Source organism: Sorex araneus, chromosome X (assembly GCF_027595985.1).
Source record: "Sorex araneus isolate mSorAra2 chromosome X, mSorAra2.pri, whole genome shotgun sequence".
NCBI lineage: Eukaryota > Metazoa > Chordata > Mammalia > Eulipotyphla > Soricidae > Sorex > Sorex araneus.
The window spans coordinates 168,052,013-168,070,542 of record NC_073313.1 but is presented as its reverse complement, the minus strand read 5'-3'; the positions used below and the strand labels follow the sequence as shown (position 1 = coordinate 168,070,542).

At 53.6% G+C, this 18,530-nt stretch overlaps 1 protein-coding gene across 3 annotated transcripts in view; it reads right to left on the bottom strand.

Moving 5' to 3' along the window:
• The window catches only part of PLA2G4A (phospholipase A2 group IVA), a 104,768-nt gene extending 98,835 nt beyond the window's left edge, over positions 1–5,933 (bottom strand). For all 3 annotated transcript variants that reach the window (XR_008627425.1, XM_055123076.1, XM_055123077.1), the window contains exon 1: positions 5,864–5,933. The gene's annotated coding sequence lies outside the window, so the exon portion shown is untranslated. The remainder of the gene's footprint in view (positions 1–5,863) is intronic.
• Positions 5,934–18,530: the final 12,597 nt, after the last annotated feature.

The window sequence follows — 18,530 nt, the reverse complement described above, 5'->3', positions numbered from 1 at the left end:
CTATCATCCACTGCTCGCCTGCTGGGCGTCCATGCCCGAGCACTGAAACCCTAACCCATGGGGACCCCTGGCTGGCGATGTCCTCACATCACTGCCCGGTGTGGAAGCAGCCCTGACACTGAGCATCCGATGAGCAAATGATGAAACTAAAGTTCACGGACCCCGTGGAATAGTACTCAGCGATGAGGAAAGATGAAATCACACCGTCCGCTGTGATCTGAGAGGAATCCGAGGGTATCCGGCCGAGTGAAATGAGTCAGAAGTTAAAAAGACAAGTGCCCCATGACCTCACTGGGAAGTGGAGATAAAGGAACAGAGCAAGAGGTTAGATACCGCCCCGCGGAGACCACCACCGGGGTGAGAGTGAGTCGGGGTGGGTGCAGGGAAGGAAAAGCAAGACCAGGGAAGCGCGTCAACCAGAAACCAACAGAGGAAAGAGAAAAACGTTTGTAGGAAAGGAAAAAGGGCCGCTCCTCTTCTCCGTAGTCACCCCGCTCCCCACGCCTGCACCTCACAGCCCTCGCCTGAATCACGCGGCGTGATTTACCTCATGATGCTCCAGTTAGTCAGGACCTGATTACAACCGAGGACGTCAACTCTGACCCAGATACTCGCGCTCCTCGTGCAAAATAACCAAGGGGGCCAGAGCCGGTCGGGGGGGGGGGGGGGGGGGCTGAGCGCGGGCTCACTGCTCCAAAGCGGGGATTTTCTCTCCTGGCCATCTGGTTGTTAATAAGCTGCCCCCCTCCCCCAGCCTAACGCAACTAAACATCGGGGAAAGCTAACAGGAAGTGTTTCTACTGGCTCAGATTAAAGCCATTTGTTATCTGAATGTTTCTGCTGGCAGTTTTGCACCCAGCAGTTCAATTCGACCATTCTGTATAATCTGTTCTGCCTTTTCCTGGGGGGCCACACTGGGGGTGCTCAGGGGCCATTCCTGGTTCTGTGCTCAGGAGTGACCCCCGGCAGCCCTCAGGGGACCATCACCTGGTGCTTCGGGTTCTAATCTGGTCCTGCCACATGCAAGGCAAAAGGTTCCCTCCTGTCATCTCTCTGGCTTCCATTCTAAGATTACAGACGAGTTTAATAAGCCATTTTATACCCAAAGGGTGACCCTGAGAAAGAATATCTCATTCTCCACAGCTGCCACATCATTGTTTGAAAAGATAAAGTAATTACAATTTTTCTCTGTAGCACTGTATCACTGTCGTCCCGTTATTCATCAATTTTCCGAGCAGGCACCAGTAATGTCTCCATTGTGAGACTTGTTACTGTTTTTGGCATATTGAATCCGCCACGGGGAGCTTGCCAGCAGGCTCTGCCAGGATACTCTCGGTAGCTTGCCGGGCTCTCTGAGAGAGGTGGAGGAATCGAACCCACGTTGGCCGTGTGCAAAGCAAATGCCCTACCCACTGTGCTATCCCTCCTTCAAGGGGACCCGAGTGATAGTACAGCGGTTAGGGCATTTGCCTTGTATAGCAGCTGACCGGGGTTCGATTCCTGGCACCCAATATGGTCCCTGGAGCACTGCCAGGTGTGGCCCCAAAACCTAAATAAATGAAAATAATTTTTTTGTTTTGTTTTTGGGTCACACCTGGCGATGCACAGGGGTTACTCCTGGCTCTGCACTCAGGAATTACTCCTGGCAGTGCTCAGGGGACCATATGGGATGCTGGGATTTGAACCCGGGTCGGCCGCGTGCAAGGCAAACGCCCTACCCGCTATGCTATCACTCCAGCCCTGAAAATAATTTTTTTTAAAAAGAAAAATCAATGACCGGATAACCATTCTGCTACATGCCAACTGCCACAATTAATAAGAACCAAAAAGGAATCATATCCTTGGTAGGGTTTACTCAAAATCAGGAAGCCCAAATACCCCCATCAAAAAAATAAAAAAAGATAAAACAGAATGTTGAACTGAATGGGAGTAAAACAGTCCAAAGTCACGGACCTTTTCATAACTCAGAATGTGAAAAATCTCATACACTGCATTTTCTCACTCCAACATACATCAATGTAAAATATCAGAGTCACAGACTAGGAAATTCTAAGTTTAGTCTTGTCCAGGCATTCTCAAAAGTTTGTGCAACTGGGTGGAGCGGGTGGGATACTGGGGTCACTGGTGGAGGGATGGTCGGCTGTGAGGGACAGGCGCTGGACCCCTGAACACCTGGAAAAACTACATTATAAACAATTTTGTAAATCAAGGTGTTCAAATAAAAGTGAATTTTTTAAATCAGGGAACCAGAGCGACAGTACGACGGGGAGGGCGCTTGTCTTGCATGTGACCAACCCGGGTTCGATCCCCGGCATTCCCCAAGCACAGCCAGGAGTGACCCCTGAGCGCAGAGCCAGGAGGAACCCCTGAGTTACTGTGGTGAAACAGAGAAGAGAGTCGTGGAAAGAAACACGGCTTGAAACAATATGCCATTGATGAGAAGAATTACTTCAGGGCTAGCCACCGAGGGGCGTCTTCACTGCCTCATGCTGCAATTCTGCCTCCAAAGACACTCAAGAAAGACGCTGCCATTTGCATATAAGTGGATCTACATGGAAAGTATCATGCTAAGTGAAATGAGTCAGAAAGAGAGAGACAGACATAGAAAGATTGCACTCATCTGTGGAATATAGAATAATAGACTATAAGACGAACACCCAAGAATAGTAGAAATAAGTACCAGGAGGTTGTCACCATGGCTTGGAGGCTGTTCTCTCATTCTGGGCAACTCAGTGAAGGGAACAGCAAGTAAAATGTGGTTGTTGGTCATGTGGGGGAAAGATGATGCGGGCCAAATATAGACTAGAGACTGAACGCAATGGCCACTCAACACCTTTATTGCAAACCACAACACCTAACCAGAGAGAGAGAACAAAAGGGAATACCCTGCCATAGTGGCAGTGTGGGGTGGGGGGAGACGGGACTGGGAAGGGGGGGTGGGATGTTGGGTTTACTGGTGGTGGAGAATGGGCACTGGTGAAGGGATGGGTTATCAAACTTTGTAAGGGAGAAACATGAGCACAAAAATGTATAAATCTGTAACTGTACCCTCACGTTGACTCACTAATTAAAAATAAACTATTAAAAAAAAAATAAAAAAAAATAAAAAAATAAAAAAAAGATAAAAAAAAATAAACTAAAAATCTTTCCAAGATTAAAAAAAAAAAAAAAAGACGCTGCCAGAGGGGAGAGTAAATAAACAGCCCCCCGACAGCTGGACAGTCCTGTTACTCTTCGGGTCCCCACTGAGAAGCACTGTTGATAAAGCGAGGGTTCCTGTGGGGGGGTGGAGGTTTGGCCGGACCCTGGAAAATCCACTGTGGAGAATCTCTCCACAGGAAGTAAATGATAGTGTTTACAAACATTTACAGAAGAAGCCCTAGCCGGGACATTATCTACAATAGTGGAAAACTACAAGCCCCCAAGGAGCCTCCACCAATTTACTCTCAGCCAGCCAGCACACCGTTTAGACTCATCACGCTGAGGAGGGCGTCTGCCCTACGCGGCTGACACGGTTCCATCCCTGGTACCCCGTACGTCTCCCGGGAGTGAGGCACAAGCACAGAACCAGGAGTGATCTCTTAGCATAGAGCCAGGAATAAGCCCTGAGCACAGAACCAGGAGTCAGCCCTGAGCACAGAACCAGGAGTCAGCCCTGAGCACAGAACCAGGAGTCAACCCTGAGCACAGAGCCAGGAGTCAGCCCTGAGCACAGAGCCAGGAGTCAGCCCTGAGCACAGAACCAGGAGTGATCCCTGAGCACAGAGCCAGGAGTGATCCCTGAGCACAGAGCCAGAGTGAGCCCCTAACATCACCAGGTGTTTTTGTTTTTTTGCCCAAAAACAAAAGCAAAAAGCCCAGAACTTAGGGCGTCCATCACCCAGCGGCATGAGGGCCAGAGGACAGTACAGGGGGTCTGCCCTGCACCCAGCTGCCTGCTCCACCCCCAGGCACTGGCCAGGGTCCTCAAACACACCCTCCCGCCACCCCCAGGGAGTCAGAGGTGGAGGAAGCCCCGAGCCTGCCCATCCTGCGGCCCCTGCAAACCTGAATGCCTCTGCACAAATGTGATGACATGCTGCAAACCTACACACCTATGTGACGGCACCGATGTGAGCACCCCCGGAGGCAGCTGGAGTGTGGGACAAGTGAACCCCAACGGGTTATTTCTCCTGACTGGGTCACCGAATGCGGATATTTAACACTAACAACCCTTTGAAAGGGTGACAGACATTTTTTCCCCTTTTCTATTTGCAATTTCCTTAAACTCTGCAATTTTCTCTAACAAAATTTAAACAAAGAGCATGTTTGCACTCAATAAAAATTTAAAACCATAACACCCGGGGCCAGAGAGATAGTGCAGGGGGTAAGGCACTTGCCTTGCACACGTCCAACCCAGATTTGATCTCACAGGTGGTCCCCCGAGTCCAGGAAGATTCCTGAGCACAGAGCCAGGAGGAAGCCCTGAGCATCGCCAGGTTGGACACAAAAATACAATAAACAAAACAGTAGACATTTGGAGGAGAAAAGCAATAAATTTAGGCATCTCACAATAACTTCTGAGTGCTGCTTCCTGTGTTGTACTTACTGCACTCAGCAACTAACACTGTCTGGCTACTTATTACTCTGTTTCGTTTGGGGGCCACACCGGCAGTGCTCCAAGGCCTACTCCTGGCTTTGTGCTCAGGGGTCACCCCTGGAGATGCCGAGGGATGCGTAGGTGCTGCACTAGCTCCCCAGTCCCTCGGGGTCACTCTGGAATCCAAGATCTTGACTTCAGGCAAGAGGTTTCCCCCTTGCGCCAAGTGCCTTGGCGTTCAGAGGGGTGAAAAATGAGTGATAAAATGGGCCTGAAACAGCCACTGCCGGTCTCCACCGAGACCCCCGGCTTGCTGGCGGGTTACTCCCGGTTAGGGCTGGAGGGGTGTCTTCACTGCCTCATGCTGCAATTCTGCCTCCAAAGACACTCTGGACTCTGGAACCCACTGCCCTCTCCTGTGGGTCCCACAACTCCCAAGAGGTGTCTCCAAAGGCTGCAGAAAGCAGCGTGAGCGCCCGGGCGGCCACGGCTGGGCAGGCAACCCTGAGAAGCGGCTATTCGCCAACAGGGGCAGCGCCCAGCCCGCGCCGGACCCCTGCGGGCCACAGACAGGCGCGGAGGAACTGCACGCGCGGGACCGCTGCGGGCCGGGGACAGGCGCGGAGGAACTGCACGCGGGCGGCGGCGGCGGGCCAGGGACAGGCGCGGAGGAACTAACTGCACGCGGGCGGCGGCGGCGGCGGGGGGCCGCGCACCGTCCTCCTGCCCGCGGGACCTGTGCGCGCCCCGCGAGCCCGGGGGTCCCGGACCTCCCGGGTGCACCTGCCGGGGCCGGGCAGCCCCCGCCACCCCCCCTGGGCCTGTCCGAGCACTGAGGCAGGTGGGACCCGGGCCCGGTCCTGCGCAGGAAGTGGCACGGGCAGCGCGGGCAGAGGCGGACCCGGGCCGCCGGCGGTCCCAGGGCGGCCACCGCTGACCCTCCCGCGGGGGCCGCAGGGGACCCTCCCGCCGGACCCGCAGGCGACCCTCCCGCGGGGCGGTCCCCGCCCGCCCCCGCCCCCGCCCCCGCCCCGCCCCGCACTCTGCCCCTCCCGCCCGCGCGGACACCCCCGAAGGCGCACTCCGCATCGCTCCCGCGGCGGGATCGCCCCCCGCCCCCCGGCACTGCCGGCTCTGGACTCTATGCTCAGTGCTCGCCGGCCCCGCCCAAAGCGGGGCGAGGGCCGGGGACCGCGGCCGCCGCGGGCCTTCTGCACGCACAAGGGGCGCGAGGGACCCTCCGGGCGCGGGGAGCCCCGGGGGGCGCGGGGGGCGCGAGCTTACGGGTCCCGGCGCGGCGGCTCCGACTCCGTCGAGTCCCAGCTGCGGCGGGCCGGGGGCGGGGCTGGGGCGGGGCCTGCCGGTGACTGGGCGGGGCCTGGCCCGGGCCTGTCGGTGAGTGGGCGGGGCCGGGAGGGGCCTGCCGGCTAGTGGGCGGGGTCAGAGCGGGGCCTGTCGGCTAGTGGGCGGGGCAGGGGCGGGGCCTGAGGTGTGCGCGTGGGTGGGGCGGGGCCCGATATCATATGGGCGGGGCAGGAGGAGGAGGAGGAGGAGGAGGAGGAGGAGGGAAAAGATGAGCCACCCCAAGCACTGCTGCACTCTGCAAGGAGATGGAAAGGCTGTTAGCCTGCCTCCAACACACACACACACACACACACACACTCTCACACTCCTCACACACTCCTCTCACACTAACACACACACAGTAATACACACACTCTTACACACACATACACACATTCACACACGCAAACTATACTTAGAGGATTATTTAAAGGTCACTTTAAACGTTTTCCTTTAGACATTTCTTCCCTGAACTCAAAATCTACATGAGTTGAACACCATTTCTGCATGAAATTACACACACACACACACACACACACACACACGGTATTTACTCAGGCGCCAGATTTTCAACGCTGGTGCAATGGGGCTTCTGGCATTGCTGCCAAGGTGCCAGCCCGCCTTATCCGGTGCCCTTGGCAAGCTCATTCCTAAATATGATTGTCACAGTCTGGGCCGCATGTTTACAATCCTCTCGGCTTTCCTGGACTCACCTCAGCACCTCCACAGAGCCCCGGACCCTTTGCCATTGTTCCTTGGAGCTGAGGATGAAAGGCGTTCTGGAGGACACAGTGTGTCTCTTACTGAGAGTTGGGGGTAGGAAATTAAACCACAGGGCTAGAGCGATAGGACAGCGTTTGCCTTGCATGTGGCCAACCAGGCTTCCATCCCTGGCACCCCATAGCGTCCAAAGAGCACAGGGTGACCACTGAGTGTGGAATCAAGACAACCCTGAGCATCGCTGGGTGTCGCCAAAAAAGGAAAGAAGGAAAGAAAGAAAGAAAGAAAGAAAGAAAGAAAGAAAGAAAGAAAGAAAGAAAGAAAGAAAGAAAGAAAGAAAGAAAGAAAGAAAGAAAGAAAGAGGAAGAAAGAGAGAGAAAGAAAGAAGGAAAGAAAGAAGGAAAGAAAGAGGGAAAAGAAAGAAGAAAAATAAATCACGTTGAATTATAAACTTGTAGTGTAAATGCGTATGTTTAATGTCACTGTAATTAAAACAGGCATACTGTGACCATAGGGATAGTGAGTATGACGGGTAGGGCATTTGCTTTGCACATGGTGGACCCAGGATTGATCCCCGGCATCCCATATAGTCCCCTAACCCCACCAGGAGTGATCTCTGAGCACAGAGCCAGGAGTAAACCCTGAGCATTGCCAGGCATGGCCCAAAAACCCAAGGGAAAAAATAATAATTAAAAATAAAGAAGAGGTACTCTCGGGGCTGGAGCAATAACACAGGAGGGAGGACATTTGCCTGGCACGCGGCCGACCCGGCTTCAATTCCCAGCATCCCATAGGGTCCCCCTGAGCACCACCAGGAGTAATTCCTGAGTGCAGAGCCAGGAGTAACTCCTGTGCAATGCCAGGTGTGACCCAAAAAGAAAAGAAGAGGAGGAGGAGGAGGAGGAGGAGGAGGAGGAGGAGGAGGAAGAAGAAGAAGAAGAAGAAGAAGAAGAAGAAGAAGAAGAAGAAGAAGAAGAAGAAGAAGAAGAAGAAGAAGAAGAAGAAGAAGAAGAAGAAGAAGAAGAAGAAGAAGAAGAAGAAGGAGAGAGGAGGAGGAGGAGGAGGAAGAGGAGGAGAACTCTGTAAATTTATTCAAATTCCAAAAGCATTGATGTCTTCAAAGATTGATCCACACAGGACTTGTGGTCTCGATCACTGCAGCTCCTGGTTTTCTCAGCACTGAGCTCACCTCTCCCTCTCTGTGTCAGCAGAGAACAGACCCTCCATTAAATCTGGTTATCTGCCTTCTGTGGCCACGCTCCCGGTCCATGTTGTCTCCATGTCCCCCCGAATTCCGTCTGTCCTGCCCGTAAAAGTGAGCCAGGGGCGTGGCCCCTTCCTGACGAAACACTGGATTTCTGGACAGAGGGAGCTCTGTTCCTTCAGCTTCCCCAGGTGCAACTGGGACAGGTTCTCTCTGTCTCTTGGTGGGGGTCACACCGGCGATGCTCAGGGCTGACTCCTGGCTCTGCACTCGGGAGTCACTCCGGGCGGTGCTCGGGGGACCCTATGGGATGCTGGGGATCGAACCCTGGCCACCTGTGTGCAAGGCCAGAGCCCTCCCCGTTGTGCTGTCGCTCTGGCCTCTTCATTCCTAACTTTCACGACAAAAATCTCCCTTGAACGGCAGCTTCACAGCCCACCCCATCTGGGGGGGAAAGTGGCCTTAGCTTCCAACTCTTGCACGGGATATTCCGTCTCGGGTTCCCTGTGAAGCAAAAGGTAGGAGCACTTAAGGAAGAAACCCTTCAGTGGCTGGGAAATTCAGCTTCAAACACCGCAAGAGGGCCGAGAGAGGCCAGCGGAGAGGGCTTTTGCCTTGCATGTAGCTGACCCAGGTTCAATCCCCAGCATCCGATAGGCTGCCCCCAAGGCCTACCAGGAGTGATCCCTGAGCACAGAGCCGGGAGTCAGCCTTGAGCACCACCGGGTATGGCCCCCAAACTGAACCAGTGAACAGACAAATCAAACGCTCGGGAGAAGAGCACGAAGGGCATCAGGAGCCAGCCCCCGGCCCCTCTCTGGGTAGAGCTCCTCTCGCCCTCCACATGGCAGAGCAGGACTTTGCCTTCCATGGACAGGTCCTCCTCGCAGATGTCTGTGGACGCCCCCCGCAGCTGCACAAGGCATGGAGGAAGCTGGTGCCTGAGCAGTGCTCTCTGGGGTCCGAGGGGCAGGCCTCTGTCTCTGTGCCCCTGCAGACACAGCGCTGGCCGCTCTCTGCGCTGTCTGCCGAGCCCCAGTGCCCAGTGCTGGTTGCCGGCGTGGAGACTTGGGCCTCTCTGGGCTGCCGGCGGGTGGCTCCGCGTCAGGGCGGGAGCTGGGGAAGAGCTTCCGGCCGTGTGGCAGATCGTGTTGTTTGTTCCTCGGGAAAGTCAGTCAGGGGAGTCTGAAAACTAGGTCTGCAGTTTCTGTTCCTTCTTTCGTTTTTGCTTTCTGGGTCCCACCCGGCGATGCACAGGGTTACTCCTGGCCCTGCACTCGGGAGTGACTCCTGGCGGGGCATGGGGGACCTATGGGATGCCAGGGATTAAACCCGGTTGCCCTCCCCACTGTGCAGTTGCTCCGGGACCTCTGCTCCAATGTCCTGGGGTTCCTTTCCCGCATCTTCACACAAACAAAGGTGCTGAGGTTGTCAGGATGGTGCTCTTCCTCCCGGGGGCAGATGGTTGTCGGGACGGTGCTCTTCCTTCTGGGTGCTGAGGTTGTCAGGACTGTGCTCTTCCTTCTGGGTGCTGAGGTTGTCAGGACTGTGCTCTTCCTTCCGGGGGCAGGTTTGCCCCTCCGGGAGCATAGCGGAGGGACCCTGGAGAGAAGCACATGCCGACACCCCCGGGTCAGTCTCTCCGTCAGCTGCAGGCGGAAGGACCACCCTGAAGTCCTCTTGGCCAGGCCTGCCCAGAGCACGGGGGGAACGGAGGCCTCCGCCATGAGTCTCGGCTCGGGTGGGCTTGACCGACCGTCACAGGGTTGTGGGCGAACTGGAAAGTCCCGGAAAGCACAAAGTGGTGACTGTCTTTCTGGGGGAATGGGAAGCCTGAGCAAAGGCCCCGGGGTGCCCTGAAACGTGGACACTGAAACGGCGTTCTAGGTTTGTAGCACGACTATTGACGTTGCCGCCCTCCAGAACCTTTTGCTTTGTTTTGTTTTCTTTGGGGTCACTCTGGCCGTGCTCCCCAGAAAGGCTTGCTCCTGGCTCTGTGTTCAGGGACATCTGGGACGCCCGGGGTTGAACCCAGGTGAGCCATGTGCAGTGCAGTGACCCACCCACGGTGCTGCTGCTCCAGGAACCGTGAAAATTGCTTTTTTCCCCAGAGAACTGTGGTTGAGACTTCAGAAGAGCCAGCAATCTTTCTCTGGTTTTCTTTCGTCGAAAGGTACATTGTCTTCTTGAAATGTTTTGCTCTCTCTCTCTCTCTCTCTCTCTCTCTCTCTCTCTCTCTCTCTCTCTCTCTCCTCTCTCTCTCTCTGTGTCTCTCTGTCTCTGTCTCTCTGTGTCTCTGTGTCTCTGTCTCTCTGTGTCTCTCTGTCTCTCTCTCTCCCCCCCCTCCTTCTGTGTCTTCCAATTTTCTCAGAAGACAACACGTCGGTTGAATCAATGGATCAACATCTTCTTCTGTTGGGCTTAGTTTTTCTGATTTGGGGCCACCCCTCTGTGATGTCCAGGGCTAGCTCCTGACTCTGCACTCAGAAATCACTTGTAGAGGATTCAGGGTACCACCCGGTTTTCTGGGGGTCAAACCCAGGTCAGAGGTGCCCAAGCTCTGCACCCATGTGCTATGTCCTGCCCCAATCGTCCTGTTTTCAAGGTTCAATTGTCCAAAGCCCATTTCTCTTTTCATTTTTTCTTATTCTTGCTACTATCGCAATACTTCATCCCCATTCACTCGAAAGACAAGGTATTGGCTCAATGGATCAATGGATTGATATCCCAGTGGTCAAGATTCGACCACTCTGTCTTTGGGGCCAGAGCGATAGGACAGTGGGGAGGGTATTTGTGTTGCCCATACCCAACCAGGGCTCAATCCCCGGCACCCCAGGTGCTCCCCTGAGCACTGCCAGGGGTGATCCCTGAGCACAGAGTCAGGACTAAGCCCTGAGCACTGCCAGGTGTGGCCTGCCAGAAAGAAGAAAAATAAATCAGCTGTTCCATCTTTCATACGATCATCCTGCATTTCCCGCTCAGTTCTGCTCTGCTCAGCCACGCTGAGTGTTGCTCAACAACACTCTTGTTGAAGGGATGGCGTGGGGTGGGTGGGAGAGACTCCTGGCCATGCTCGGGGTAAGCTTGGGGGTGACCGTGCTGATGCCCAGCCATGCCCAGGGAGCTGTGTGGTGCCAGGGACTGGACCCAGGGACTCACATAGACGAGGTCCTTATCCCACCACGGGAGCTGCTTTCTCAGTCTCGGGAAAACCCTCTCCGCCTGTTCCCTGGGGGTGCCAGCTTCCAGAGTCCACTGGAAAATCCAGGTACGGCCAGCAGTGACGACAGACGCCTCTCGGGATGGGGGAGCCGGTCCTTCTCCTCCCCGCCCCGACGGGCCCCTGAGATGCTGCCCACAAACAGCACCCCCCCCCCCACCCCGGCTACTTATTAAGCTCCTCAATGGCCATGATCCCAGAGAGACACAAACGGATCTTGGAACCTCAGAACCGAGCAGCTCTTGGTAGAAATCTCTCCAGACCTGATTATTAAAATTTAGAATTCCAAGAGCAGCCGTGAGACATCATATGCTCTTCATAGCCTGCGATAGAAAACAATTTGTCTATGTTGCCTTTTCGGTAGGTCAGAGTGTTGGGGGGAAACTCCAAATTGTAATGGTGGGACTGGTGTAGAAATATTGAGTGTGATCAAAGTAGAGAGAGAGAGAATAATGTGGATGTCACCTCCCACACAGCAGGGGAGGGGGGAGGGGGGATCCTGGGGTTATTGATGTGGAACATGTGCACTGGGGAGGGGACGGGTGTTGACTATTGTATGGCTGAGACTTAAACACAAAAGCTTCGTAACTGTTCTCACGGTGATCCAATGCATAAATTTTAAAAAAGAAGAGAATGTTAAGGCCTGTACGTTGACGTCTGTGGGGTGTCCTGTACTGCACGTGGCCCGGGGACTCTAGAGTGAACGGCTGCCGCTGTCGCTGCCTTAGCGGAGCCTGAGGGTCTCTGGGCCCCTCAGCCAGACCTGAGGCCGAGCTGTAGGGTGAGTTTGGCCAACACACAGTTTTATCAGAGGCCGTGATGGAGGAAGCCACAGAGAGAGCAGTCTCACGCTCAAGTGTTTTTTTTTTTTCTTTTTTTTTAAAAAAAAGGGGAAGAATCCAGTGGTTCTGGTGAGCTGGGCTTACTGAAGCCAGGAATAGTTGCAACATTTCCAGGCTTTGCAAACCAAAAAGAATGCAAGTGTGTGTCCAGGCCCTAGGGAAGATTCTAATTACATGCTTCGTTTTTAAACACTTTTGTTTTCCAGTTTCGTCATTTTTCAGGGTCACCATTCTGAAAGAAGGAAGGGAGGGGCAGGCAGAAGCGAAAGGAAGCTCCCAAGCTGCGAGGATCCTCTTCCTTTAGAGAGAACAACCTCCCAAATGCATTAAGAAACTCAGAAGTCAGAAATTCTAAGAGAGATCATGGGCCCCGAATGAGCACAGCGGGGAGGGCACTCACCTTGCACACACTGACCAGGCTGATCCTTGGCACCCCATATGATTTCCAGAGACCTGCCAGGAGTGATCCTTGAGCACTGCTGGGTGTGTTTCACCCCTCCCACTCCCCCAAAAAGAAACAGAGAAATCAATTGAGCACCCCCCAATTCCATGACATAAGTGGAATACCAGAACTCCAAAAAAGGGCAATAAAGTGTAAGCAGCAGTTAGTAGGTTCATATTGTCATAAATCACAAGTTCTTGTCCTTTTTCCTGACTGCATAGTATTCCGCTTATACACATCTCCCCATTTTCTCTATATCCTTCCTTTCCTCTACCTGCTGGTTCACTGCGGTCATGTTGGAGAGATCCTCCTTGTAGGAGCGCTGGCCCCAGAGAACCAGAAGCCACTTGCTGTGCTGAGCCAGCGTAGCACCAGGGATTTCAGTCATGACCTCATGCTTGCACAGAAGATGCTCGACATCCCCGGGGCTGTTCCTCAGGAGGTTGCCATTCATTTTTGTTTGGTAATTTTGTTTGGTTTTTGGCTTCACCTGGCAATGCTCATGTCATATAGTACTGGTGGCATTGGAGCACTAAATGGTGAAACAAGTGTCCAGTGAACAGTTTTGTAAGTCTTGATGTTTTTATGGGCCATCTTTCAGAGGCTCTCTTTTTTTCTTTGCTTTTTGGGTCACACCCGGTGATGCTCAGGGCTGACTCCTGGCTCTGCACTCAGGAATTACTCCTGGCGGTGCTCGGGGGACCCTATGGGATGCTGGGAATCTAACCCGGGTCGGCCGCGTGCAAGGCCAACTCCTCCCCTCTGTGCTGTCCTCCCGCCCCACATAGCAGCTCGTTTTTAGGCCCCTAACCAGGCGAGCTCCGCTTCCGTTTCCCTGGATACTTTGTATCAGAGCTAAGAGCCCCTCCCAGAATTGGAGACTCTTTTTCAGTTGAGCGCTGTTCTTTTTCTAATGTTGACTCAGACCTGAGCCGCCTCTTTTTTCCTTCCCTCCCTGCAGAATTTTGACCTTCGTCTGCACTAAGGAGCATAAATTAGTCCTCGTGGATTCTTTGAAAAATTCTTGTGGCTCAAAGGATTTCAAGTAGTGAGACTATTCCCATCCCGGTGAGACGATCCCTCGACGAAAGTGGCGTTAGTCTCTCTGGAGTGATCCGCCTGCCCTGTATTTTGCTTTTCTAGACAAAACGGAACATGCCTTGAGGGAGCTCCAGTCCGTCTCGTTTCTCTTTCTGCAGAAACTCACCCATGTTTCCAGCAGGCCCCACTCAAACCCTACGACAAACGCCCTTGCTGATTTCCAACAAGAACGGACCTGCAGGCAAAGGGTTGTACGTGATAACCTCTCAGTATCTGTATTGCAAACCCTGGTGCACAAAAGGGGAGAGAGAGGAGAGAGAGAGGGAAGGTGAGACGGAGAGGGAGAGGGGGGAGAGAGGGAGGTGAGAAGGAGGTGAGAAGGAGGGAGGGAGAGAGAGAGGGGGAGAGAGAGAGGAAGAGGAAGAGGGAGGAAGGAGAGAGAGTGAGAGAGAAGGGGGAGAGAGAGAAAGGAGGGAGAGGGAGGGAGGGAGAGAGAGAAAGGGAGAGAGGGGGGAGAGACAGGGAGAGAGAGACAGGGAAGGAGAGAGGAAGAGAGGGAGGGAGAAAAGGAGAGAGGGAGAAAGAGAAGGAGGGAGGAAGAGGGAGAGGAAGGGATGAAGGGAGAGAGAGGGAGGAAGGAAGAGGGATGGAAGAAGAGAGAGAGGGAGAGAAAGAGAGAAAGGGATAGAGAGAGGGAGGAAGAAAGGGAGCGAGAGAAAGGGAGAAATAGAAAGTGAGGGAGAGAGGGAACGAGGGAGAGAAGGGAAGAGAGAGACGAAGAAAGAGGGAGGGGGAGGGAGAGAGGGAGGGAGAGAGGGAGAGAAAAGGAGAGAGAAGCAGAGAGAGAGAAAAAGGAGGGAGACAGGGAGAGGGAGGGAGGGAGAGAGAGGGAGAGAGAGGAAGGCAGAGAGACAGGGAAGGAGAGAAATAGAGGGAGAGAGAGGGAGAGATAGAAAAGAAGAGAGGGAGAGAGAGAAGAAGGGAGAAAGAGGGAGAGAGGGGTGGGGGAGAGAGAGGGAGGGAGGAAGAGGGAGAGAAAAAGAGAGGGAAAGAGAGAAAGAGAGAGAGGGAGAGAGGGAGAAAGGGATAAGAGAGAGGGAGAGGGAGAGAGGGAGAGAGAGAGAGAGAGAGAGAGAGAGAGAGAACACTGGTGGTGGGAAATGACCCTGGAACATATGACTGAAACCCAATCATCAACAGTTTTGTAACTGTGTATCTCATGGCGATTCAATAAAGAATTTTTTTAATTAAAAAAAATCCTTAAGATGTAAGAGTTTCCAAGGGGGAGATTCAAAAGACAAAGCAGAGAATGACTCAATCTTCTCTTCCAAATCTACACTACACTGGACACGGAAATCCACACGCAAACAAGAGATAGCAGTAATGATAATAAAAATTGTGATGAAGTATTTGATTTTTAATTTTTTTTGTTTTAGGGCCACACCTACTGCTGCTCAGGGCTTACTCCTGGTTCTGTATTCAGGAGTCACTCATGGTGGTGCTTGGGGGACCCTGTGGGATGTCCGGGATTGGACCCAGGCTGGCTGCCCGCCAGGCAAGTGCCCTCCCTGCTGTCCTATCTCTCTGCCCCCTGACTTTTAATTAAAGAAAATTGGGGGGCTGGAGCGATAGCACAGCGGATAGGGCATTTGCCTGGCACACGGCCAACCCGGGTTCGATTCCCAGTATCCCATAGGGTCCCCCGAGCACCGCCAGGGGTAATTCCTGAGTGCATGAGCCAGGAGTAACCTCTGTGCATCGTTGGGTGTGACCCAAAAAAAGAAAAACAAGTTAAAAAAAAATTGGCCTACGCCTGGCTGTGCTCAGGGCTAACTCTTGATGACTCTTGGTAGAGCTCAGGGGACTTACAGGCTGCCGGGACCAAACTCAGGTCAGCCACACGCAAAGCAAGTGCCCTTAAATGCCCTGTCCCATGGGCCAGTCCCAGCTCTGCTGGGGACCAAGGTACTGGGGTGACCCTCGGCTGAGGCAAGTGTGTGTCTTCACTGCTGGGTCTCCCAGCTCGTGGAGCTCTGCCTTTGGCGGGACCCTCCGTCAACCCCACCTGGAGCTCTGCCTTTGGCGGGACCCTCCGTCAACCCCACCATGGCCCTGCAAGGTGGGTCCCATGATCACCCCAGGTTACGTCTAAGAGAAAACAAGACGTTCATGGGGGGCTGGAGAGAGAGCACACTGGTATGGTGCGAGCACAGAGCCAGGGGCCGGTCCCGACTACTTTCCGCTGCCCCCCACCTCTGTTGCACCCCTCCCCAAAGCAAAAAGACAACAAGGTAACCCTGATTAGAAGCTGGAGTGATAGGACAGGGGGAGGGCGTCTGCCTTGCACACTGACCTGTATGCCATCCCGGCACCCCACAGGGTCCCCCGAGTGCTGCCCGGAGTGATCCCTGAGAGCAGAGCCAGGGTCAGTCCTGAGCACCACTGGGTGTGACCTCGGCAATGAGAAGTATAGAGTGCAGAAACCGAGCAGCGGCGAGCCAAGAAGTGAGCAACGCGGTGCAGGGAGAGAGAGAGGCCAGCGGGTTGGGTGTTCTACCTCTCTGGTCGGGTTGGGTGTTCTACTCTCTGGTCGGCACACAGCCAACCGGGCTTGATCCCCTGCACCCCAAGTGGTTCTGCAAGACCCACAGGGATTGGTCTCAGACGCAGAGTTAGGAGTCAGACTGGTCAGGCTTGGCTGCCTCCGACAAGCCCAAGAAATGACTCGAGCAAGGCAAGGCCTTAGGAAACTGTCCTATACTTTTATTTATATTTTGTTTGGGGATCAGACCAGCGGTGCTCAGTGCTGATTCCTGGTTCTGTGCTCAGGAATCATTCCTGGTGGTGCTCAGGGCACCCTATGTGGAGCCAGGATCGAACCAGGTAGGACAAACGCAAGGTAAGCAACTTAACTAACTCTGGTACCTCTCCAGCCCAACCTGCCTTAAATTAAAAAAGAGAGGAGAAGGAAAGAAAGAAAGAAGGAAGGAAGGAAAGAAAGAAAGAAAGAAAGAAAGAAAGAAAGAAAGAAAGAAAGAAAGAAAGAAAGAAAGAAAGAAAGAAAGAAAGAAAGAAAGAAAGAAAGAGAGGAAGGAAGGAAGGAAGGAAGGAAGGAAGGAAGGAAGGAAGGAAGGAAGGAAGGAAGGAAGGAAGGAAGGAAGGAAGGAAGGAAGGGAGGGAGGAAGGAAGGGAGGGAGGGAGGGAGGGAGGGAGGAAGGAAGGGAGGGAGGAAGGAAGGGAGGAAGGAAATTGAAAGCAAGAGGGACATGGAAGAAGCAATTAAAAAGACAAGCAGAGCAAGAGCTGGAAGGATGGTGCAGTGGGTAGGGCATTTGCTTCACAGGCGGCCACCCTGCTCTGTTCCCTGGACTCCCAAGCCAGCCAGGGGCAATTCCTGAGCACAGAGCTAGGAGTAATCCCTGAGCACTGCTGGGTGTGGCCCCAAAACCAAAACAAATAAATGAATAAAACAAAACCCCGAACCCGGAGCTGGAGCAGTAGCACAGTGGCTGGCCTAGGTTCCACACCAGCACCCACAGTATCCCCAAGCCCCCTCAGGCGTGATCCCTGAGGGCAGAGCCAGCGTGCCCCTGAGCACTGTGGGGTGTGACCTCAGAACAGCCTGGCAGAAGTGAGTGGGGGGAAGAAACAGAATCTGGTGGGGAACTGGAAGGGATGTAACGTAGAAGCCAACCAGTCTCAACTAAGGAACCGCACACACAGGCTTCACCTGTGAGGACACCTCAGGAATCTCATACTTGACGGCTCCAGGTGAGGTACAACTATCTATCCTCACTTCCTTCTAAGGAGACATTTTTTAATCATTCTGTTAGCAAATTATTGATAACATCACCATCATCATCATCATCTTCTTCATCATCATCATCATCATCATCATCATCATCATCCCGTTGATCGTCGAATTTCTTGAGCGGTCTCAGTAATGTCTCCATGCGTCCCAGCCCTGAGATTTCAGAAGCCTCTCTACTCGTCCGTCCTTCCCAACGGTGCCGCATTGGAGGCTCTTTCAGGGTCAGGGGAATGAGACCCAGCATTGTTACAGGTTTTGGCATATGAAGAAGATCCATGGGGAGCTTGTCAGGCTTTCCCATGAGGGCAGGAAACTCTCGGTAGCTTTCCAGGCTCTCCAAAGGGGAGAATTAAGGATGGCCACACGCTTCTGGGAGCTTGGTCTTATAGTCTCTGGCCTTTGGCCATTGGTGGGATTACATGGCACCGGGGGCGTTTCTGTGTGTGACTGCTTAGCTACTGGAAAATGGGGAATCTGGGCGGAAGAGGCCCAGTCCCGATCCGAGCAGGCTTGGAGGTCTCGGCCCTGGGTCCCACACACCTGGGTTCCTCTGCCGGTTCCTTCATGCGTGAGGCTCGTCTGAACGTGTGGAGAGGGGCCTTGAGCATGGCTGTGGCTGGGTTCCGGAGGTCCTCGGCCATGGAGGCTCTGCTCGGGGTGGGGAGAGAAATTCAACCCACCCCCTCTGAAGGGCCCTGGGGAAGATAGCCAGGCCAGGGGCAGGGGACTCTGCGTCGCTCTCTTCCGGGAGCCTGGTCTGATAGTCTCTGGATGTGGGCCGTTGGTGGGATTACAAAACTGTTGTCAAAATTGGTAACAAGCAATGTAAAATAAATTATCAAGGGCCTGCTATGGGGCATGCTAAAGGGGTGGTTGGGAAAATGGAAGACAGTGGTGGAGGGACAGTGTAATGATGGAGGGATGGGGAAACGGAATATAGGATATTGACGCCTGTAACAAACCGTCATGAACACAGTGTTTCTGTGAAGTGTAAGGGGGAAATATTCGTATATAGCCTTACCGATTCGATAAGGTAAGGATTTGCTATTGCTTTGTTTGTTTGTTTTTGGGGTCACACGTGGCGATGCACAGGGGTTACTCCTGGCTCTGCACTCAGGAATTACTCCTGGCGGTGCTCAGGGGACCCTATGGGATGCTGGGAATTGAACCCGGGTTGGCCGCGTGCAAGGCAAACGCCCTCCCTGCTGTGCTATTGCTGCAGCCCCAGGATTTGCTCTTGCCTTAGAGGTACTGTTAATAACAGGTGAAGCATGATGTCTACCATAGTGAGATCCAAGTATAAAATAAAACTTAATGTGATAAAAAA